Source organism: Myotis yumanensis, unplaced genomic scaffold, assembly GCF_028538775.1.
Source record: "Myotis yumanensis isolate MYYU_CA2020_CCGP unplaced genomic scaffold, mMyoYum1.0.hap1 SCAF_15, whole genome shotgun sequence".
Lineage (NCBI taxonomy): Eukaryota > Metazoa > Chordata > Mammalia > Chiroptera > Vespertilionidae > Myotis > Myotis yumanensis.
Window position 1 is genome coordinate 7,438,175 of NW_027223766.1, and position 19,744 is coordinate 7,457,918.

The 19,744-nt window shown below is 39.4% G+C and overlaps 1 protein-coding gene across 2 annotated transcripts in view; it reads right to left on the reverse strand.

The window, feature by feature from the left end:
- PKIA (cAMP-dependent protein kinase inhibitor alpha) overlaps nt 1–19,744 on the reverse strand; it is a 75,456-nt gene that overhangs the window by 11,455 nt on the left and 44,257 nt on the right. The window contains exon 2 of one of the 2 annotated variants that reach the window (XM_070391910.1): nt 16,113–16,242. The gene's annotated coding sequence lies outside the window, so the exon portion shown is untranslated. Of the gene's footprint in view, nt 1–2,590; nt 2,640–16,112; nt 16,243–19,744 lie in introns of those variants that run through there. The other variant, XM_070391911.1, reaches the window with a different exon arrangement.

Genomic DNA, 19,744 nt, shown 5'->3' on the forward strand with positions numbered 1-19,744 from the left:
TTCCTCTCTCCAACACATTTCTCCGTGATCACTAGTCTCTCTTTCCTAGACGAACTACCTCTTTCTTTCGGAAGCATGCTGCCAATTCTATTTCCTATCATCTACCATAGCACCTTGCTTCGTCCATTTTTTTTTTTCCTCAGTAGTTTGAGTCTCCTTTCTCCTTTGGATTTCTCCCTAAGTTTATATGCATGTTCATGTCTTCTTTAACTAAAACACTTGGACGAACCATTCAAACAAATACCCTTTCCTCAGCCTTCACTCACCTTTGCACTAACTAATCTTTTTCCTTCATTAAAATTCTCTGAAGGATTCAACTATTTTTATTTTCCGTTTCTTTCAATGAATCTTTATACTTTTTGTATTTCATTGGCCTTTATGTAGTATATTTTATGTAGACTACTTTCTTATAGATCACTGCAGTGATCTTTATTAATATTAGGAACAGCTTAATGTTAACGATTCTTGTGAGGGTTGGTCCTGTTTGAGTTCTCTGCAATGCATGAGGCTGCCAGCTACGTTCTGTTTGCAACTCTCCCCTCGAATATACAGCAAGTAATGAGGCCCATTTACTATTCTAGGAGTCAGACCTATCTGTATTTGAACCTTGACTTTCCATTAACTTGTTCTGTATTCAGTTCTTCAACTATAAATAGTGATAACTATACTTAGTCAAGGTGGCTATGAGAATTTATTTGGATTATGTATCCAAAGAGGCTAACACAATGTTTGGCACATGGTGGGAGGTGCTGATAAAAATACCAACTGTCACTTTCTTAGCTTCCACGATATCTTACTATTCTGGCTCCATCCTATTTGTATTCTTCACATTTCTCTAGGGTCACCTGTTGAAATAAGGGCACATTTTGTAGGAATTAAGGACCAATCCTGACCTTCTTCATTTCCTCACTTGAATAAGTCATCTAATCCCAAGGCATCGAATTCTTCACTATGGCTAATGCAGAAATGTGCAACTTCTACTGAGACTATTCTCACAAGCTCGCACACACCAGGGAAATTGCTGAATAAGTATTTCCACTTGGTTTTGCACAAGCATTTCAAATTCAATAAAGCAAAACAAGACAACAACAAAACACACAAATAGAGAAAACTGGCCTCAGGATACATTATGTTGGAGCATCTTTTACTCATTTCTCTCACTTGATATCCATATTTAATCACTTCCCCAGGTTGTCTTGGTTTTTATTTGATGACTCATATTTACCTTGTGAAAAATAGGAAAAGCTCATACCAGGATTATTGCTATCTGAAAAGAACCCACTTTTGCTGTTTAACTTCAACCACTCAGTTGAATAGAATGAAAGATAATAATGGCGATTGTGAGAAGAGCTAATTCCTATAGACATCCCCTTCCCTTAAGCATTTATGAAATATATTTGCTAGACTTATGTGCACCCAATTTTAAACCTTCAAGGGAACATGGAAACTAAGTCCTGGGTATTCAATTATAGTAGTGATTATAATTATTATAGTTATTATTGTAGGAGTATTTAATTTTTATTACATTTTCTTTCTCCAGGCAATAGACTTAATATTCAGTAAAAAAAAAAAAAAATAACTGACAAATAGCACATGTAGAAATATGAGAATGAAGGAATACAATTATATTTTCATATAAAATATGTAGATGCTGTGAACTCAATATATTTTTTCTCTCTCCATGTTATAATTCTTTTAGTGAATTCTGATTATGTGCTCAAAAACAGTTATTTTTACATGCATGGCAGCTATGTTATTTTTTCTTTGAGTTAATAAATATGTAGACAGAGCTCTTCAGTTACACCACATATGCCACTGTATAACGACCTGGAGTTTTGCTTAGAAATTCTGGGGAAACTGTTGCCAGGTGATGTTTTCTGACAGATATTCACAAAAAAATTATAAAAGTCACCAAAATTCTAATAAATGTCAGCAGCTGGCAGAGGCTTAAAGAGAAGTAATTAGCAAACAGTCTGGCTTTATAAAAATAAGCAAGTCGGAATAAAGCCTGGACAATTTACCAAAAGTGGGCTTTGAATCTTCACTAGCGTTTCCCTGTTTATGTTGCTATAATTAGAATTTTCTAGACATGACAAAACGGTAGTATTAGGTATAAACAAGATAACATGCTGCTATTTTTTTGTATCCAGTTTTACAAAAGAGCCAATTGTACTAATATTTAACGTCTGATTAGAGAGGAGAAAAGACACTTTATTACTTAAGTACTGTATTATTTAAAGGTAGATTAAAATTTAAAGCATAAATCTGTAATATTTATATCTATCTGAAAGTTCAATCAAAATCCACGCCTAAGAAATAAGCTTGCTCTTTCTTCTCCCCCTTAAAAAAGTTCCCCTGCCTCACTCTTTAACAAAAGGAGGTGCGCTGGTAGTCTAAAGAGTCTTCCCTTGTATAAAGGCTTTCTAAACTGAGATTCATGATCCGTGCTGGGCTTTTCCTTGTTTGTAACTTTTACCTTTTGAAATATCATATACACAAAGTACTTAAGAAAATAAACCAGAAGATTTTACTCTAGTAGAATTTACAGATTTAGATAGAGTGCAAGAGGCGAGGGAAGGTATGTACTTACACGTCCTGTATTACACAAATTGAAGAGTTCCACATAGATGTACCCTAGAAGAAGTTGGGCCTGTGAAGCTGCTAAAATGATTTTTATAGTGACATTGAGTCATGAGCCAAATGGTGACTGGATGTCATGCTAATTTTACTCCTGCAAATGGGGACACATGAAATGAGACGCACTGACTTGGAAGAAAGAATGGAGAGAATGCCATCAGCATGCACTGGGGACGTCTTTCTCTCTAATGTGAATGACATGACTTAAGTTTAAAAGAGAAGGAAAAATCTTCCGGTCCCATTATTACAAAAGCAATTCTTTAACGTCCCAACTGTTACTTTATGAAATCACGGGGAATATTAAAAGCCCTTGAGTATATTACTATGTTCTTAGGGCGTGGCCTACATTAGTGTTTCGGAAGTATTTTGACTCAGATTTTCATAACTTTCTAAAAAATTATTGAGAACTCCAGTGAGCTTTTGTTTCTGTGGTTATATCTGCCAATATTTACCACGTGACAAATTGAATTAAATATTTATTAATTACTTAAAATATAGATAATAAACCATTAAATGTTCCCATAAATATTTCTAATAAAATAAAATATATTTTCCAAAGCAAAAAAAAAAAGTGACAAGAATGGCATTGCTTTAAATTTTGTAATTCTCTGGCTTAAATTTGCAAATGTCTGGCTTAATGAAAGACATCTGGTCTCTCAGATCTGCTTCTGCAATCAATCTGTCTCAATCTGTTGTTTTAGTTGAAGTATGTGAAGAAAATCTGGCCTCACACAGATTTTTTTTTTTTTTTGGTAGGAAAAGTGAGGCGAATTGCAATAGCCTTTTGGGATAACTGCAGATTTTTTAAATTTTTGAAATGTGTAATCTAAAGCCATATTAATATGCTTTCCAGATTCTGTTTTATTAAAACCTGTTGTATACCTAGTGCTTTAAATGGCTCTTTTTGCCTACGCATATTTTTAAAAATATCAGGCATTCGTCATTTGGTAAATACTGGTTTCTTGGGTTATATAAAATTTCCAAATTCTATCATATTTCACTATATAGTATTAAATTTATTATTATAGCCAGCTCTCTCATCAAAAAAGTCTTTTAGACGTGAAAAACTAACAAGTCCCCAGGAACAGATAAGTTTTCCAAAATGGTAATTTTTGTCTCAACGCTCAGATTTTTTCACTGGCAACAGATTCAGTTGGATTTTTGGATCCCTTAAAGTGACAGGCTCACTTTGTTCATTTTCAAGAAAACTCCGCCAAATACCCAAATTTGAGAAACCACAGTTTGCCTGTCAGTTGTTCTTTCGTGTAAAAATAGTGATTCATGGGAAAGGTGCTCATTCTGCCGCAGTCAAGCAGTTACTTAGATGGCCATGCCCTTGGTACACGGCAGAAGTGCCTGGGGAGCCCCCAACATCACACAGAATATTAAAAAGACCCACACTTAAAGGGCGAGATTTGACAAAATATTGTTTTTACTGTCCCACCAAGTACATTCTTAGGTAAATTTGCATGTAAAAAAGTATTAACTGTGAGTGTGGGTGGTGAGGAATCCCAGGGCTGCTAGGAGTGTTTGGTGCCACGGATTTGACCAGTGCTGAGGTGCAGCATTTCCCCACCACTTCTGCGCCAGCGGTGCAAATGGCAGACAAGCAAACAAGGCAGACAGCATTGGGGTTACTATGGGAATTCTTTTATACTTGAGAACCTACTGAAGGTGTCTCTGGGAATGACTGAAAGGGCTGGGAGGACATGCAGGAATTCAGGGGCCAAACTTTGAGAACCATTGATGTACATAGTAAGAGGAAGCTATTGATGAACACTATGGACTAGAGGAGGAAACCCTTTTGTAAAGAATGTAAGCAAATAATTAATTCCTAGAATGCTCCAGTGGTAGGCAAACTGCGGCTCAGCAAACCGCGGCTCGCGAGCCACATGCAGCTCTTTGGCCCTTGAGTGTGGCTCTTTCACAAAATACCGGCTCTTCCACAAAATACCGACTTCTGCGCATGGGCCACGAAGTTTCAATCGCACTGTACCAGCGCGCCCGCACATGGTATTTTGTGGAAGAGCCACACTCAAGGGGCCAGAGAGCCGCATGTGGCTCGCGAGCCGCGGTTTGCCGACCACGGCGAAGTAGCAGCTGATCTATTACCATGCTAAGTATTATCCATCTTTTTCTCTTTTATTTTGCTGTCTTAGGATATTACTTGTCTAATTCCATCTTAAAAACAATCTAGTAGCTTATTTCCAAAAGAGCCACTTAATCCCACAAGCCACAGGGTGTCAAACCAAGTCTCAGGAACTCTGGACAGGGTTCCGGGACTTGATACTACTTCAATTCTCTTTTCCCTTGAATTGGTCTATCATCTAGTCACACTTTGGAATGAATGACATCAAGGGAAAAAAATCAAGAACCACAACCCTATTAATAGCAACAAGTTGATTTGAAAATGTCCACACAAGCCTCCTCTGTGAAGGCATAATTATATTCCCCGCAGCGGACCGGCCTTACATGCTCCCATATTGCCCTTTAGAGGAGTTTGGATCATGTTCTAGCAAAACCACACTTAAAAAGGTGACCTCACATACTGAGTTGTATCACAGATACATGCCAACATCTATTAACTAGGTCAAGCCAAATCATGTGTGTGTGTTTATTCTAAATCCACAACATTGACCTTTTATCACAAAACATTGCTAGAATAAAATATGAGAAAAATAGACTGTCTTTTAATGATTTTCACAATGAGCTTTTGACTAATACTATTAGAGATAACATCCCAACTCCTCAGTTGGAGGAAAGTCTCCACCTCTTCCCTGATTGCCACCATGTAGTAAAAATTCTCATTTAAAAAGTTCCAATATTTGATACTATTGATCATTCCTCTCAATTGTATTCCTATTCATCAATTTATTTCTGATGTGATCATTGTGACCCTTATGCCTTTAAATCTGTCATCTATCTATCTATCAATACATGAGCATATTTTCATATTTTTGTAATTTATAACATACCTAGTCAATTATATCATTAATTTCTTCTTCAGAAACTTTCTTTAGCCAAGATTCAAATCCTGTTTTTTCTTTACACAATGCTTAACAAATCAAAACTTCATAATGAGAAATCTAAGCCTGTAAATTTTATGAAGCCAGAGGCACAGCTGTCTTCCTTGAGGAAATAAACAACAGGTGACCTTATAGCTACTCATAAATCCCTTTGCTCATTTCTAGCTATCTCTTTCACCACACTAACAATAGCAATTTTTTATTTTTCTGTGCTTCTTCAGTCTTTTTTCAATTACAGTTCACTTTCACTATTATTCTGTATAAGTTCAGATGTACAGCATAGTGGTTAGACAATCATGTACTTTATAGAATGGTCCCCCTAATATTTCAAGTACCCAACTGGCCCCATAATAGTTATCATGATATTATTGACTACTAGAGGCCCGGTGCACAAAAATTTGTGCACTTGGGGGGGGGGGGGGGTTCCCTCAGCCTGGCCTGTGCCCTCTTGCAGCCTGGGACCCCTTGGGGGATGTCCACCTGCTGGCTTAGGCTCGCTCCCCGGGGGATTGGGCCTAAGCTGGCAGTTAGACATCCCTCTGGCAGCCCAGGAGCCTTCAGGGGATGTCCACTTGCCAGCGGGGACCAGGCCTAAGCTGCAGTCGGACATCCTTAGTGCTGCTGAGGAGGCGGGAGAGGCTCCTGCCATCACTGCTGTGCTGGCAGCTGCCAGCCTGGCTTGTAGCTGAGCAGAGCTCCCCCTGTGGGAGCGCACTGACCACCAGGGGACAGCTCCTGCATTAAGCGTCTGCCCCTTGGTGGTCAGTGTGTGTCATAGTGACCAGTCATTCCCAGTCGCTCTGCTGTTAGGGTCAATTTGCATATTAACCTTTTATTATATGCCTGGTGCATGGGTGGGGGCCGGCTGGTTTGCAGTGAAGGGTGTCCCGGATCAGGGTGGGGGTCCCGCTGGGGTGCCTGGCCACCCTGGGTGAGGGGCTGAGGGCCGTTTTCAGACTAGCCACAACCCCTTCAGGGTGGGGGTCCCTGCTGGAGTACCTAGCCAGCCTGAGTGAGGGGCTGAGGGCCATTTTCAGGTTAGCCACACCCCCTTCAGGGAGAGGGGTCCTGCTGGGGTGCCTGGCCAGCCTGGGTGAGTGACTGATGGCTGTTTGCAGGCTGGCCACAGCCTCTTCGGGGGGGGGGGGGGGGTCCCTGCTGGGGTGCCTGGCCAGCCTGGGTGAGGGGCTGAGGGCTGTTTGCAGGCTGGTCAAGCCCCCCAGCAGGGACCCTCACCCCTTGAGGGTGTGGCCAGCCTGGGTGAGGGGCTGATGGCTGTTTTCAGTCTGCCAAGCCCCCCAGTGGGGACCCTCACCCCATGAGGGTGTGGCCAGCCTGGGTGAGGGGCTGATGGCTGTTTGCAGGCTGGCCACGGCCCCCAGCCATCCAAGCTCCCAGTGGAGGCTGGCTGGAAGCAGGTATCTGGGATTTATTTATCTTCTATAATTGAAACTTTGTTGCCTTTAGCAAAGGCCACAGCCGGCCAGGGCAGGCAGGAAGCTTGGCTTCCTCCATCGCTGGGGCAACCAAGCCCCCTGCTTGCTCCAGCTCTGTGGCTGCCAGCCACCATCTTGGTTAGGTTAATTTGCATATAGCTGCTCTGATTGGCTGGTGGGTGTGGCTTTGGGCATAGTGAAGGTACAGTCAATTTGCATGTTTCTCTTTTATTAGATTAGATACTACCAATGTGGTACTTTACATCCACACGATTATTCTGTAACAACCAACCTGTACTTCTCAATCCCTTCACCTTTTTCAGTTTTATTTATATTTCATTTTCCTACTCTTCACAGAACATCTTGCCTATTGACTTTATGACAAGACTTGTCTTACATGAATTTCATCAATTCCCCTCTATTATCACATCAAAAGGTGTCTTTCTCTCCTCATTCAAAAATCCTTTTGCCCAACATCAACACTGCCTGGTACTAATTCCATCTTCTCTTCCATTGCCGCTCTTCAAGTCTGTCTTGTGTTTTTGCAGTCTCATTTTCCCTACTTCCCCAATGCCTATAAAATTGCTTGCATTTTCCCTGTTGTAAAATAATTCCTTCTTTTAACTTGGTATGTGTGGCATGTTCTTTAATATAATCACCTGTTTATTTTCATTTACTGCCAGACTTACAGGAATAGAGGTGGATGCTGATTGTCCCTATTTCCTCTATATAATTTTACTTTTTTAAAATATATTTTATTGATTTTTTACAGAGAGGAAGGGAGAGGGGTAGACAGTTAGAAACATCCATGAGAGAGAAACATCAGATCAGCTGCCTCCTGCACACTCCCTACTGGGTATATGCCTGCAACCAAGGTACATGCCCTTGATCAGAATCAAACCTGGGACCCTTGAGTCTGCAAGCCAACACTCTATCCACTGAGCCAAACCGGTCAGGGCTATTTTACTTTTAATTCCTTTGCCATTTGACTTTCATAGCTATCAATTTACCATTGTTTTCTCAAAGAAAGACTATTACAGATTAATCACAAAATTCAATAGGTTTTTTACAATAATCATCTATAACAACTGTACACAGCAGTTCACATTGTTACTCCTCTCTTCTTTTTCTTTAATTTAAATTCTTTATTGTTGAAAGTATTACATATGTCTCCTTTTTCCCCCATTGACCTCTCCCTGCCCACTCCCACCTCCCAGCACAGACCCTCACCCCCCTACTCTCTGTGTCCATTGGTTATGCCTAGATGCATGTATACAAGTCCTTTTTTCTCCCTGGTCTGCTACAGATACTGTACTTTCAGTTCCTCCATATATTTCTCATATTTCTTCTTGCTCTTTCCTCCACTTACCTCTTAAAGAATCTTTATTCTCTTCTTTGTTCTTTAAGTTCTGTTTGGTAATTCTTAAGTACCAGCTGTATGTATGTGACTATCAAATCTATAAATTTGTGGCCTGGTAGTTTGAGAGCTTTTACTGCCTAGTGGGTATTCCACCATTGATGTCCTTGAAAACTCACATTTAGTAAGTTCAAAATGGAACTTTTTGTTTTATCTTCACCTGCACCCTCAAAACTATTCATTCCCCTCATACTGAAGTGTATAGTAGCATTATTTTCTCAGGTGCCTAAGATAGATAAATTAGAATTGTCTTCAATTACTCCATCTCACTAATTCCTCACATTCAATCATTTCATAAAACTCATGTTTTAACTCTACCCATTCAATGTGACTTTAGTATTCTTCATTTCCATTCTTTATCTGGTCATTACCTTCGTCATCTCTTTTTTGACTATTGCAACTGTGGGCCAACTACTTACTTACCTAAACCTATTCTTCTCCAATTTACCCTAGTGATAATAATAATGTTTATTACGGTGTTTATTTAATTCGCCACTATGCAATAATTATTTTCATGTTACTTTAATAGGGATGTATTATGTTTTCCTTGAGATCTGGCTCTTTGATTTTGGAGTCCCCTACAATGCTTGGCACAGAATTTTGTATGTTGATGTTACATCTACAAAAATTATTTCATAGATCTGTTTTTAATTATCTTACACAATATCCTTCTTGGTTAAGTACATTTGTCAAGGTTATACCATTGTCAATAGTGAAAGTAAGCCGAGAAAGCAGGTGTCCTTACTTCTACTTAGTTCTTTTTCCTGTCTCGTAAGACTTGTTGTTGTTAATACTTGCCCAAGGATATTTTTTTCATTGATTTTAGGGAGAGTAGGAGAGAGGGGGAAAGACAGAGAGAAACACTGATGTGAGAGAAACACATCAATTGGTTGCCTCTTTCACAAGCCCAGATCAGGGCCCAGGCCAGGGAAGAGCCTGCAACTAAGGTAATTGCCCTTGCCCAGATGAACCAAAACCCTTTGGTCTGCAGGCCAATGCTTTATCCACTGAGCAAACCGGCTAGGGCTCGTAAGAGTTTTAATACAAGGAGATGAAGTGTAATCATTCCCACTAATACACATTTTCGTCTGTATACTCTTAATTTTTTTTTTTTTATTGCTTAAAGCATTACAAAGGGTATTACATATGTGTCCTTTTTCCCCCCCACCCTTGACATGTATACTCTTAATTATAACAACTAATTTTAAAAGATAACAGCAATCAAAAGCACTCTAGAATTCCTAGTAATCTATCCTATTTTCACTTTATTGAGGACTACCTCTTTTTAAGTTTTTTTTTTACAAAATATATACGACTAAAGTAGCAAATTACTGCATGGAATGATTTGTTCTGTCCTTTGTTAGGGCTTTTTACATCATTTATTTAATATTGCAAATAATTTATAAATCATTTATAAACCCTTTGTAGCATCCCTGCTGAGAGTCAATTAGCTGGAGAAGCACCCAGGGTTGTCAAGTGACAAGTAATATTATTTGTACATTACAGATGAAGCAACTAAAGCAGAGAGGGGTTAACCAACTGGACTGTGTCTCACTCAGTCAGTGGTGGTACTGATGTCAGACTGAGAACCTGGGGTTATTCACATCGAAATCACAGAAGCATGAAGAGCCTGAGGCTGGTGCTGTTCGTTGTTATATAATGCAGTACTTTCTAAATCGCTGTCTTATATTCTTCTTTTCTGGCTCTGGGGGAGTCCAAGGAGGAAAGATACTGTTAAAATATATACCTTTTCATTAAACTAAGACTGTTTTTTTTCTACCTCAAATAAATATTTAGCTTTTAAAAGGATGTTTGAACAATGACACATTTCTTCTCAAAATAACTCATTATTAACATTTCCATCTTTAAAATTATAATGAAAAGTCACATCAAGCCGAGTAGTATTTTTTTCTTCTATTCCAAGTTGTAACAATGACCGCAAGAATCATGAAACCGCTTTTGTTTACTAGTGCATTATCCTATGCTAGTGACCCAGCGCACGAAATCACATAAAACCTGGGACCCCGCCCACGCCGTGGGGCTGCCCAAGTCCCAGAGTCCCGCCCTGCAGGGCTGGTGTGCTGCACAATGGCCCCGAGTCCCGGAGTCCCACCCTGCGGCCAGCACCGAAGCACTCCCATGATGCACCTCCTAGTCAAGTCCCCACTGGTGTTCGCGGGGACGCAGCGTCAAGACCCTGCCTACCCACGTGCACCTGCCGCACACACAGCCTCCTGCTGATCGGTTGTTACGGTGAAAGGGCATCATGACAACAGGCTTTTTATATAGAGAGATGATAAAAGGCTAAATTAACTGAATGGCAGAACGACCGGTCACTATGAGATGCACTGACCACCAGGAGGCAGATGCTCAACGCAGGAGCTGCCCCTGGTGGTCAGTGAACTCCCACAGGGGGAGCACCACTCAGCCAAAGCTGGGCTCACTGCTGGTGAGCGCAGAGGCAGTGGCATGGTGGCAGGAGCCTCTCCTGCCTCCAAAGCAGTTCTATGGATGTCTGACTGCCAGCTTAGGAAGGGAGGAGGCCTAAGTCATCAGTTGGACATGCCCTGAGGGCTCCAGGACTGTGAGAGGGTGCAGGCAAGGCTGAGGGATGCGCCCCACCCACCCCCCGACCCCCAAGTGCAGGAATTTCGGTGCACCGAGCCTCTAGTCAATAATAATAACAAAAATACCACATATTTGCCAGATATAACATTAAGAAGTTTATGTGAGTTATATAAGTTCAGTATTGCAACAATTCTATCAAATAGGTACTCTCATTATCTCCATTTTAAAGATGAAATAACAAAGGTTTAGAAGCATTAAGTCTTGAAACCGAGAGATGATTTGACCACTTACTAAACCAGTTGCTATTTTCAATATTTGTTTTCACAGTATATTAAACTTTATTTTATGTTTTTGAGACATTACTCTATAAGGTGATATTTTATTGACATCCCTACAAATTCTGCTTTTTAAAACCACCATCTGATACACATAATATTAATTGACACTACAGGCTCTTCCTTGATTTTTTTACTTGTTCTATAAACACTTTACATTCCAACTCCCGGGTATCTGGTCTTCTTGTCCATGTGACGGCCCTCATCTCAGACACCTCACTGATAGGAAAAGCACACTTCCACGGACCTTGAGTTTGAGAGGGAGTTACAAAATTATTTAACACCAGAAAAAATAATTCTATAGTGTGAAAAACCTGCAAAACTGAGATAGAGAACTACTTAATTAATATTTTATCACTATATTAGTACATCTCATCAACTGCAGGGTCACTCAGCTCTCCTATAGTTAGTTATCTATAAATTATATTGAATCTTTAATTTGGGCACATTTTAATACATTTAATATGTTGTGTGTGGAGCTTCCAAAAGTGCCATTGCCTAGGACAGTGGTCGGCAAACCGTGGCTCGCGAGCCACATGCGGCTCTTTGGCCCCTTGAGTGTGGCTCTTCCACAAAATACCACGTGCGGGCACGCACATACAGTGCGAAGTTGACTTAAAACTTTAAGTAAAGTTTATTAAGTTAATTTTAGGGAACGTTGTGGAGTGAAAGAAGATGTACTGTCGAGAATTGAGAAAGGTATGTTGGGATGGTTTGGACATATAGAGAGGATGAACGAAAGGAGATAGACGAAACAAGTATACAAGACGAGTGTGGATGGGAGAGTTGGAAGGGGTCGACCTCAGCAAACGTACCTCAATCAGATTGAGGACGTTTTTAGCAAAGGCCAGCTTAGGAGTACCCTAATTAAGTGAATAACAATGTACCTACCTATATAGTTTAAGTTTAAAAAAATTGGCTCTCAAAAGACATTTCAATCGTTGTACTGTTGATATTTGGCTCTGTTGACTAATGAGTTTGCCGACCACTGGCCTAGGATGAGGGACATTGAAAGGTGGCCTGCTCACAAGAGTAGAAGTGGGTCAGTGGGAAGCTGTGGCCTGGAGAGTGACCGAACAATGTACACTGGTGAGAGCTATCTGCTATCGGAGAGCCGGGAATCCGTGGCTTACTGGATGGAGAGCAGGAAGGTAGGGGACCTACAATGAGGACCCTGGGATTGCTTCCAAGTTTCTGGCTTGGATGAATGAAGGATGGTACCCTTTGGGGAATGCCAGAGGAACAGTAACAGAGGCAAAAGTCTAAGAATGGCACTTTAACATATCCCAATGCCACGTTTAAAGTAAAAATGGCCTTCTTTTCCTTCCTGAATGAGTAAAAATGCATTCATTAAGCACACACATTCCCACATATGCTAACATCTGCTCTTCTGCAATCAAGTATTTTCTGTGTAGTGTCTAACTAGCTATTCCAATTTCAATAGTGCTTAAACACTCCAATATGCCTCTTTGCAGCCAGAAAGAAAAACAGTTGCTATGACTATGTTTGAACGCATTTTAAATAATGTATAATCTTTGTCACTTTATCTGCTTTGCAATACTAGTTTCCTAAATAGTATTTAATATCTCCCTTTACTAAAAATGTCATTGTTCAGTATTATCATTAACGGTTTTCATCCTTATTATATGTCTGAATGTTAGAATTATTATTAATTGCTGGAGTCCAATCCCAGCGGGTCCAGGGGTCCCCAAAGGTGTGGACGGAGTCGGCGAAGAAGGAATGACACGAAGACAGCCTTCAGTTGATCAGCAGCCTAGTCAGGACCTATAGCCAGGATTTCCAGCCAAAGTTCTGGTTGGAGCTCTGGTTAGGAACTGATGAGGTTCTGATGTTTATTGTCTTGTTACATTCGTATTTATACCAGCCGATTTTAATCCTGTCAATTCTATTACAAAGGTTAGGGCGTTTCTTATCTCCATTCCAGGGAGTAAAGATTATGTAGCTTAACTACCCGCCTGGCACTTAATTAAGGGGTTGTATCCCCTCCCTAACCTCAGGGAAAGATCCCCACCTGGGGAAACAACCTTTCTCCGAGAGGTGACCTTGGTTAAAACACATGGCGCTAAAGAGAGCAAACATATGAAGAACAATATGCTATATATGCCAGGTCCCTTGAAACATATGCTGTGCAGATGTTTCTTTCCTGCAGCGACTGTGTCAAGCAGCAAGGATGGACCGGCTTCCGGCAATTAATCTTTTTATAAAAGTGATGATCTTCAGCACAAAGTTTAATAGCCTTCTTTGAAACTATCACTATATGTTATTTAAAGCATTGTCCATCCATTCACTTTAAATGGGGCTTTCTGACTTTGCAAGCTTTTGAAGTCAGTAGGATAGACTCCAGAGAGAAAGGGAATGCTGAAGAACAGCAGTAGGAATTAAACAAATCTGAGCAACTAAGCATTAATCTAGCCATTAAGAAATATATGCTAATATTTACCTAATACATAATATATAGTTATCTCATTTTAAAATGAGATAATGCACTGAACAAAGTATCTTAAAATATGAATTAAAAGATGTGGTAAAATCATTATATTAGTGAAATTAAAAAATTTTTGTAAAGTGAGGGATTAATAATAAGTACATTTTGATCCAGGAGACAGATTATCTGGAAACATTATGGCATTTTTTACTTTATAAAAATCACTTTACTATCAATATAGATTGTCTCCATTACCAACTCTATTATCAGTACTGGAAATTACCATATGACTATATTTTATTATCAGAAACATTCAACAAACTAAGTACTGAATACTGGTTTTAACAAACAAAAAACAACTTATCTGATGAAGAATTACAATGGATTCAGAAATTAAATATCTCCAAGTGGAAACTTTTCACTGACTGCAGGAAAAACTGCTTGAGTATGAAGATTTTCTATTTTTTTAGTTTGTGCTCCAAATTTCAGGAAAAGGGGCTCTATGCACATTGCAGGGAGTGAGGTAAATACTTAACACATAGGAACCCTTGAATTCATCGTTTCCAAGCAGACAGGTCATGTTCAGCCATCAACAGTGAAAGGTCATAAACTCAGGCAGAGACATTTCGAGAAGGAAGAAGCATGCTTCTACATATTTTTAACAGAAACAGCATTTCACAGTTAGTTACAAAAAGCGAATATTTAAACATTTAATTATGGCTAAAGTTTGCAAATAATGTTATCATCCTCCATAAAGAAGCACGAGGGATGAGGCATAGTGGGAATGCGGTGTTGTGGACAATGAAAGTGAGCAGCTACTGCAATGTGTTCTATGCCACGCTACAGGGATTTCGGAGCCAGATTTGAGTGCCACCATTGTTACTTTCCCTTCGATGTTTGCCATTCGATGCTGGGCAAAATATGGAACTTCCTTGAGTTTCAGTTTTCATGCCTCCAAAATGTGGATTCCCAGACTAAGGAAAATATTTCAAATCTTTCCAAGGTCTAAGAATCACTGGCCTGCGTGTTTTTATGCCCTTTATAGAGGCCAAGTCTTCAGAGAAGACAGCATTTTTCTACAAGCCTTTAGAGCGAGGAAAAGCTATACATAGGAAGTCCATTCAGGTCCGGGGGGGTTCCCAAGTCTGACAGCTATTTATAGCCAGGGGTAGGTCCATCGGGCAGCACATTTGCTGTAACTAATAACTGCCCAGGTTTCTCGCAGTTAAAGGCAAGGTTTTCCTTTCTCTAAGTGCTGATTTAAGAAACCGTTGAAAACAATAATTATTTTAATTTACTTATTGGATTGCAAGGAACGTGATTTTAAAGGTTGCTCAATGAGCACTAGCTAGGAGTCAGGAGCTAACACCTGAGGATATAGTAATGAATGAGATGAATAGGCCCTGATTTTTTTTTTTTTTTATATTTTATTGATTTTTTACAGAGAGGAAGGGAGAGAGATAGAGAGCCAGAAACATCGATGAGAGAGAAACATCGATCAGCTGCCTCCTGCACATCTCCCACTGGGGATGTGCCCGCAACCCAGGCACATGCCCTTGACCGGAATCGAACCTGGGACCTTTCAGTCCGCAGGCCGATGCTCTATCCACCGAGCCAAACCGGTTTTGGCAAATAGGCCCTGATCTTTCTTCTTGGGATATCTTCGTTATTCCCTTTATCTCAAATTGCTAATGAAGATAAAATTGTTGGTGTGGTTTTGACATACATAGGTACGTTAAAACAGACCTCCCCCTTCCCCAGTCCCCTTCTGCTCCCTCCCATGCTGAGAGTAAGACTAGATGTACCCCACACGAAACAAGCCAGTTTCCTCACACCATTAACTGGGCTGCTCCCCACTTAGGAGAGTTGAGGCCATCATGGCACTTAATTTTGATAAGCAGCTAGATCATGGAGATACTTATGAAAATGACTTGTCTCAGGAAAAAATACCAAAAGAGTTAATCTGTTCTCCACATACCTAAACTCTAGGGATTAAACCACAGGCACTGAGATCACCAAGTGTACTGGCAACAATGAGCTAAAAATGGGAAAAAAACATCATACTGTTATTGTAGCCCTTTTCCTCCAAGGTATTCTCTGGTAAACACCACAACCTCCAAGGGACTTGCACACAGTTTCCTTGTAGGGCAGGTTACATACCCATCTTTTCCCAAGCAGACACATCAGGCCCAGCCATCAGCACACTTTATTTAAGGTGGTTGAAGGTGTGATATGAAGTGTTCCTACCTGAATGGAAACCTTCTTGTCCTTAATTCATTGGCTACGCTGGATTTTTTTTTTTTCTTGGATCAGACCTTCAGTCTTCTACCAGAAATCGCTCCTTTGGGAAACCAGGCCTTCCCAGAAATTCAGGAAACTGAAATGGAGACAGCAGGAGAAAGGGGAGTTAATTATACATATAGATCTCAATTTTTAAAGTTTTAAGTTAATGTTCAAGCACACATCTTCTAAATAGCTTACTAATAACTTAAGGGCAATTCACGGTTTGTAAGTCTGAATACTCACAAAGGGAACACATGACCAGAGTCCAGGGGGCATTGGGGCCTTCCAGTCAAGCAAAGACTTCCCAGGTATCCTTTGTTCATTAAGCACAAAGCCAGGACAAAAAGGCAAGTTTTCCAAGTCTTTTTTTTTTTATTATTTACTTCCTTTCTTTAGTTTTCACCTAGATTTTTCAGGAAATTATTAATTTGACTAAACTTAATTATTCATAAAAATAAACAAGGCGAACTTGCAAAGAATATTTCACAGAGATCTTTAATGAACAATATCCATCGCATACATGCACTGTGAGCTTGTCTGTTCAAGGGCTGTCACACACAAAAGTGTGCATGTGCATGTGTGTGTGTGTGCACAGGAGCGCCTGTGGGCCTCTTTTTGTGATGGTGTTGCGGAGAGAGAATAAATCTGTTGACTGCCAATCAGTGATTTAGAAAGCCAGATATTAAGGTAAAGGAAAAGGCTACAACAGGTGAAGCAATAAAGTCCTATGGTTGTGCTTCCAAAGTAATAATCACAGTTTTCTGAGCAACTAAGGGAGCAAGCAGTCTCCTCAAATTATAGTCACACCTGTTCCAGACCATCTGCCCATAAATTCCACACCATCATTCACGGAAAACAAGTGGCAGTGTCTCTTCTTCCCTTTACCCATTGGCCAGTCTCAAATACATTATTTTTCTCTCCAAGGTTATGCTCTTTCCTACCCATTTAGACACATTAGGATCTAGGAGAGACACATCCATGCTCTGTCTTGGTGCTTGTCCCAGTGATGACCCTGAAAGGAGGACTGGACTGGTAGGGGGCCATAAATTGTTTGGGATTATGTGCCTGCATTTCTTGCTGAATATGTAACTGTTCTTTACCTTCATTGATATTGATGTTGGGGGGAAAACTCCATAACTCTGAAAGGATTTGTAACTTCAATTCAAAAAGCAATAATTCCTGGTACCACCTTTTTGGAAGAAACCACTGAATAAATCAGAGCAAATCGTCTTTAGATGCTGAATTTCCTTTCAGTGATTACTCCCTTATAGGACTAATGTGTACTACGGGCATGATTCCACTTCCGAGGGAGGAGATGATCATAAACATTGATTGTTGGCAATGTCTGAAGTACAAGGAAATACTAATGCAAGATGCCAAGACAACTTTAGTTAATGCTTTTATGTTATCAAAGTGACGTATTGTTATTTCGGCCTACAAAGGCATCACTTTGACACATTTCATTCCCACCTTTTCCCAAAACCTCACAATTAAGTAATACCATCATTTCATTATGTTCATCAATTTAAATTGGAGTTTGTTGACACTTGTGATTGCCAATGATACTGGATGCACTTCTACAAATCCCTCCCATGGCAAAATCTGATCTTCCCAGGGGAAACCTGACACAGCAGGGCCTGACAGCCATTACGAGAGACAGCTGTGTAGCCAGATTACCACACATTTCACTTCGAGGCATGACAGAAAGCTGAACAGGCCATGCTCTCCCTGTCTCTGCTGTTCAGAAGTCACTCATTACTTTTCATCAGCCAACTCAGAAATGTTCCATAGATTTAGACTACATAGTATTATTATTTAATGTCTGTAATACGGCTCTAATCCTATCTTATTTTTTATTGGTGCCAAACAAGGAAGTCCTCAGGGGATGTTTGTGCTGAACTCTTAAAAAATAATTAAAATAAGTTATTCAACATGTTTTCCTTTGTGTTTTTATAAACAGAGCAGTTCTTCCTAGGCTGACTCTGGGCACACACAGTTGGCTTTTTTTTTTTTTTTGGATTCTTTACTCATCTGTTCCACCAACTCATGTTTGTTCTACCTTCTCAAAAAGTAGCATTAAATCATTCATCCATGCACTTATTTATTCATTGTTTATTAAATGATTCTTTATTGAGAAACTACATAAGGCAAAGGGAAAAGGCAGAAAACTAATCAAGGTTGCCTCAGAAGTCATGAACTCGGTTAAAATCTTTCCTGATAACAAGTGTTACTCAATTTATTGGAAATTGCATTTCATGATGGAGACTCACCAATTCAGGGAAAACCAAGGCCTAAATCATAATAAACTAATAAAAATACTAGCCATATATTGAGTGTCTGCTTTATACCTGATTCTGTGAAAAAAGTCTCTAAAATCATTAGTAATGCTTTGAGGATTGTCTGACGTCATTGGAAGCTCCCCTTTGCAGATGAAAATAAGAAGGCTGAGTTATTACGTGACTTGCCTAAAGTGAAATGGCCCAGAAATGGCAAGACCAGAATCAGCACCTGGGACTTCATAATGCCAGACTCTGTGCTCTTAGTACAGTGTGTGTGTGTGTGTGTGTGTGTGTCTGTGAGAGAGAGAGAGAGAGAGAGAGAATTAGTTTGATAGAGAACTTCTGAGAAATCCCATCGACCAATAACTTAGAAGCTCCAAACTATGCAAATAACTGTTAACCACATGGCTGAACTAAAGATCTCTCACTTCGGAACTGAGAAAGCAAAAGGCTTCCAGAAGTTGAATCCAAATTTTACTTTTACATAAGGTATTTATTAGAGAAGACCAAAGATAAACTCAATAACGGGAGTGCTCTGAAGAGACAGGAAGCATTCATACCAGCACGGTTCATGCTGTGGGTAACAGGGGACATAGAAATTGGCAGTGCACCTGCAGATTCATTTGTTCTCATTTCTGTGAAGGGAACATTAAATCAATAAACATGAGAAAAGTGGAAGAGAATGGCTAGCAATTTGGGTAGTTTGCTTAATCTCTATACTAAGAAAGATTAAGCAAAAGAAAAAAATCTTTAAATGATATTTTTAAAGCACTTACAAATGCATATGGTCTATTTTATACCAAATAACTTGGAAGTATGAACTGTCAAATCTTCTAATCTTCTTGATGATGGAATCATTGACTTTATTTGAAAGTATGGAGTATAACAATGTAATAATAACAAAGTCTTAAGAAAAGGGTTAGAAAAGAACTCCTTCACTAATCCTCTTAAAAGCAAAATTATAAAATGAAATACTGTATGTTAAAGAGTATTTTGAAACAAATAAAAAACTTCCATTACTGTTACAGAGCTTTTAAATTTTTATTTTGGTTTAATTTTAATAAATATTCACATGTTTGCATAGTTGTCAAAAGGTAAACAGTATTTTAAAATCAGCTTTCTTCATTCTTCATTAAGAATAATTCCATTTGCTATACAGTCTTGTAATTATAATAGGATAATGAGATTTCTAGTAAGTGGATATACTACTTTACTAAAACATTTTTGTGTTGTTGACTATTAAAGGTGGTTCCAATTTTTTGTTATTAGAATTGACATGCCAATGAACACCTTTATTTATATAACAATTTTATAAAT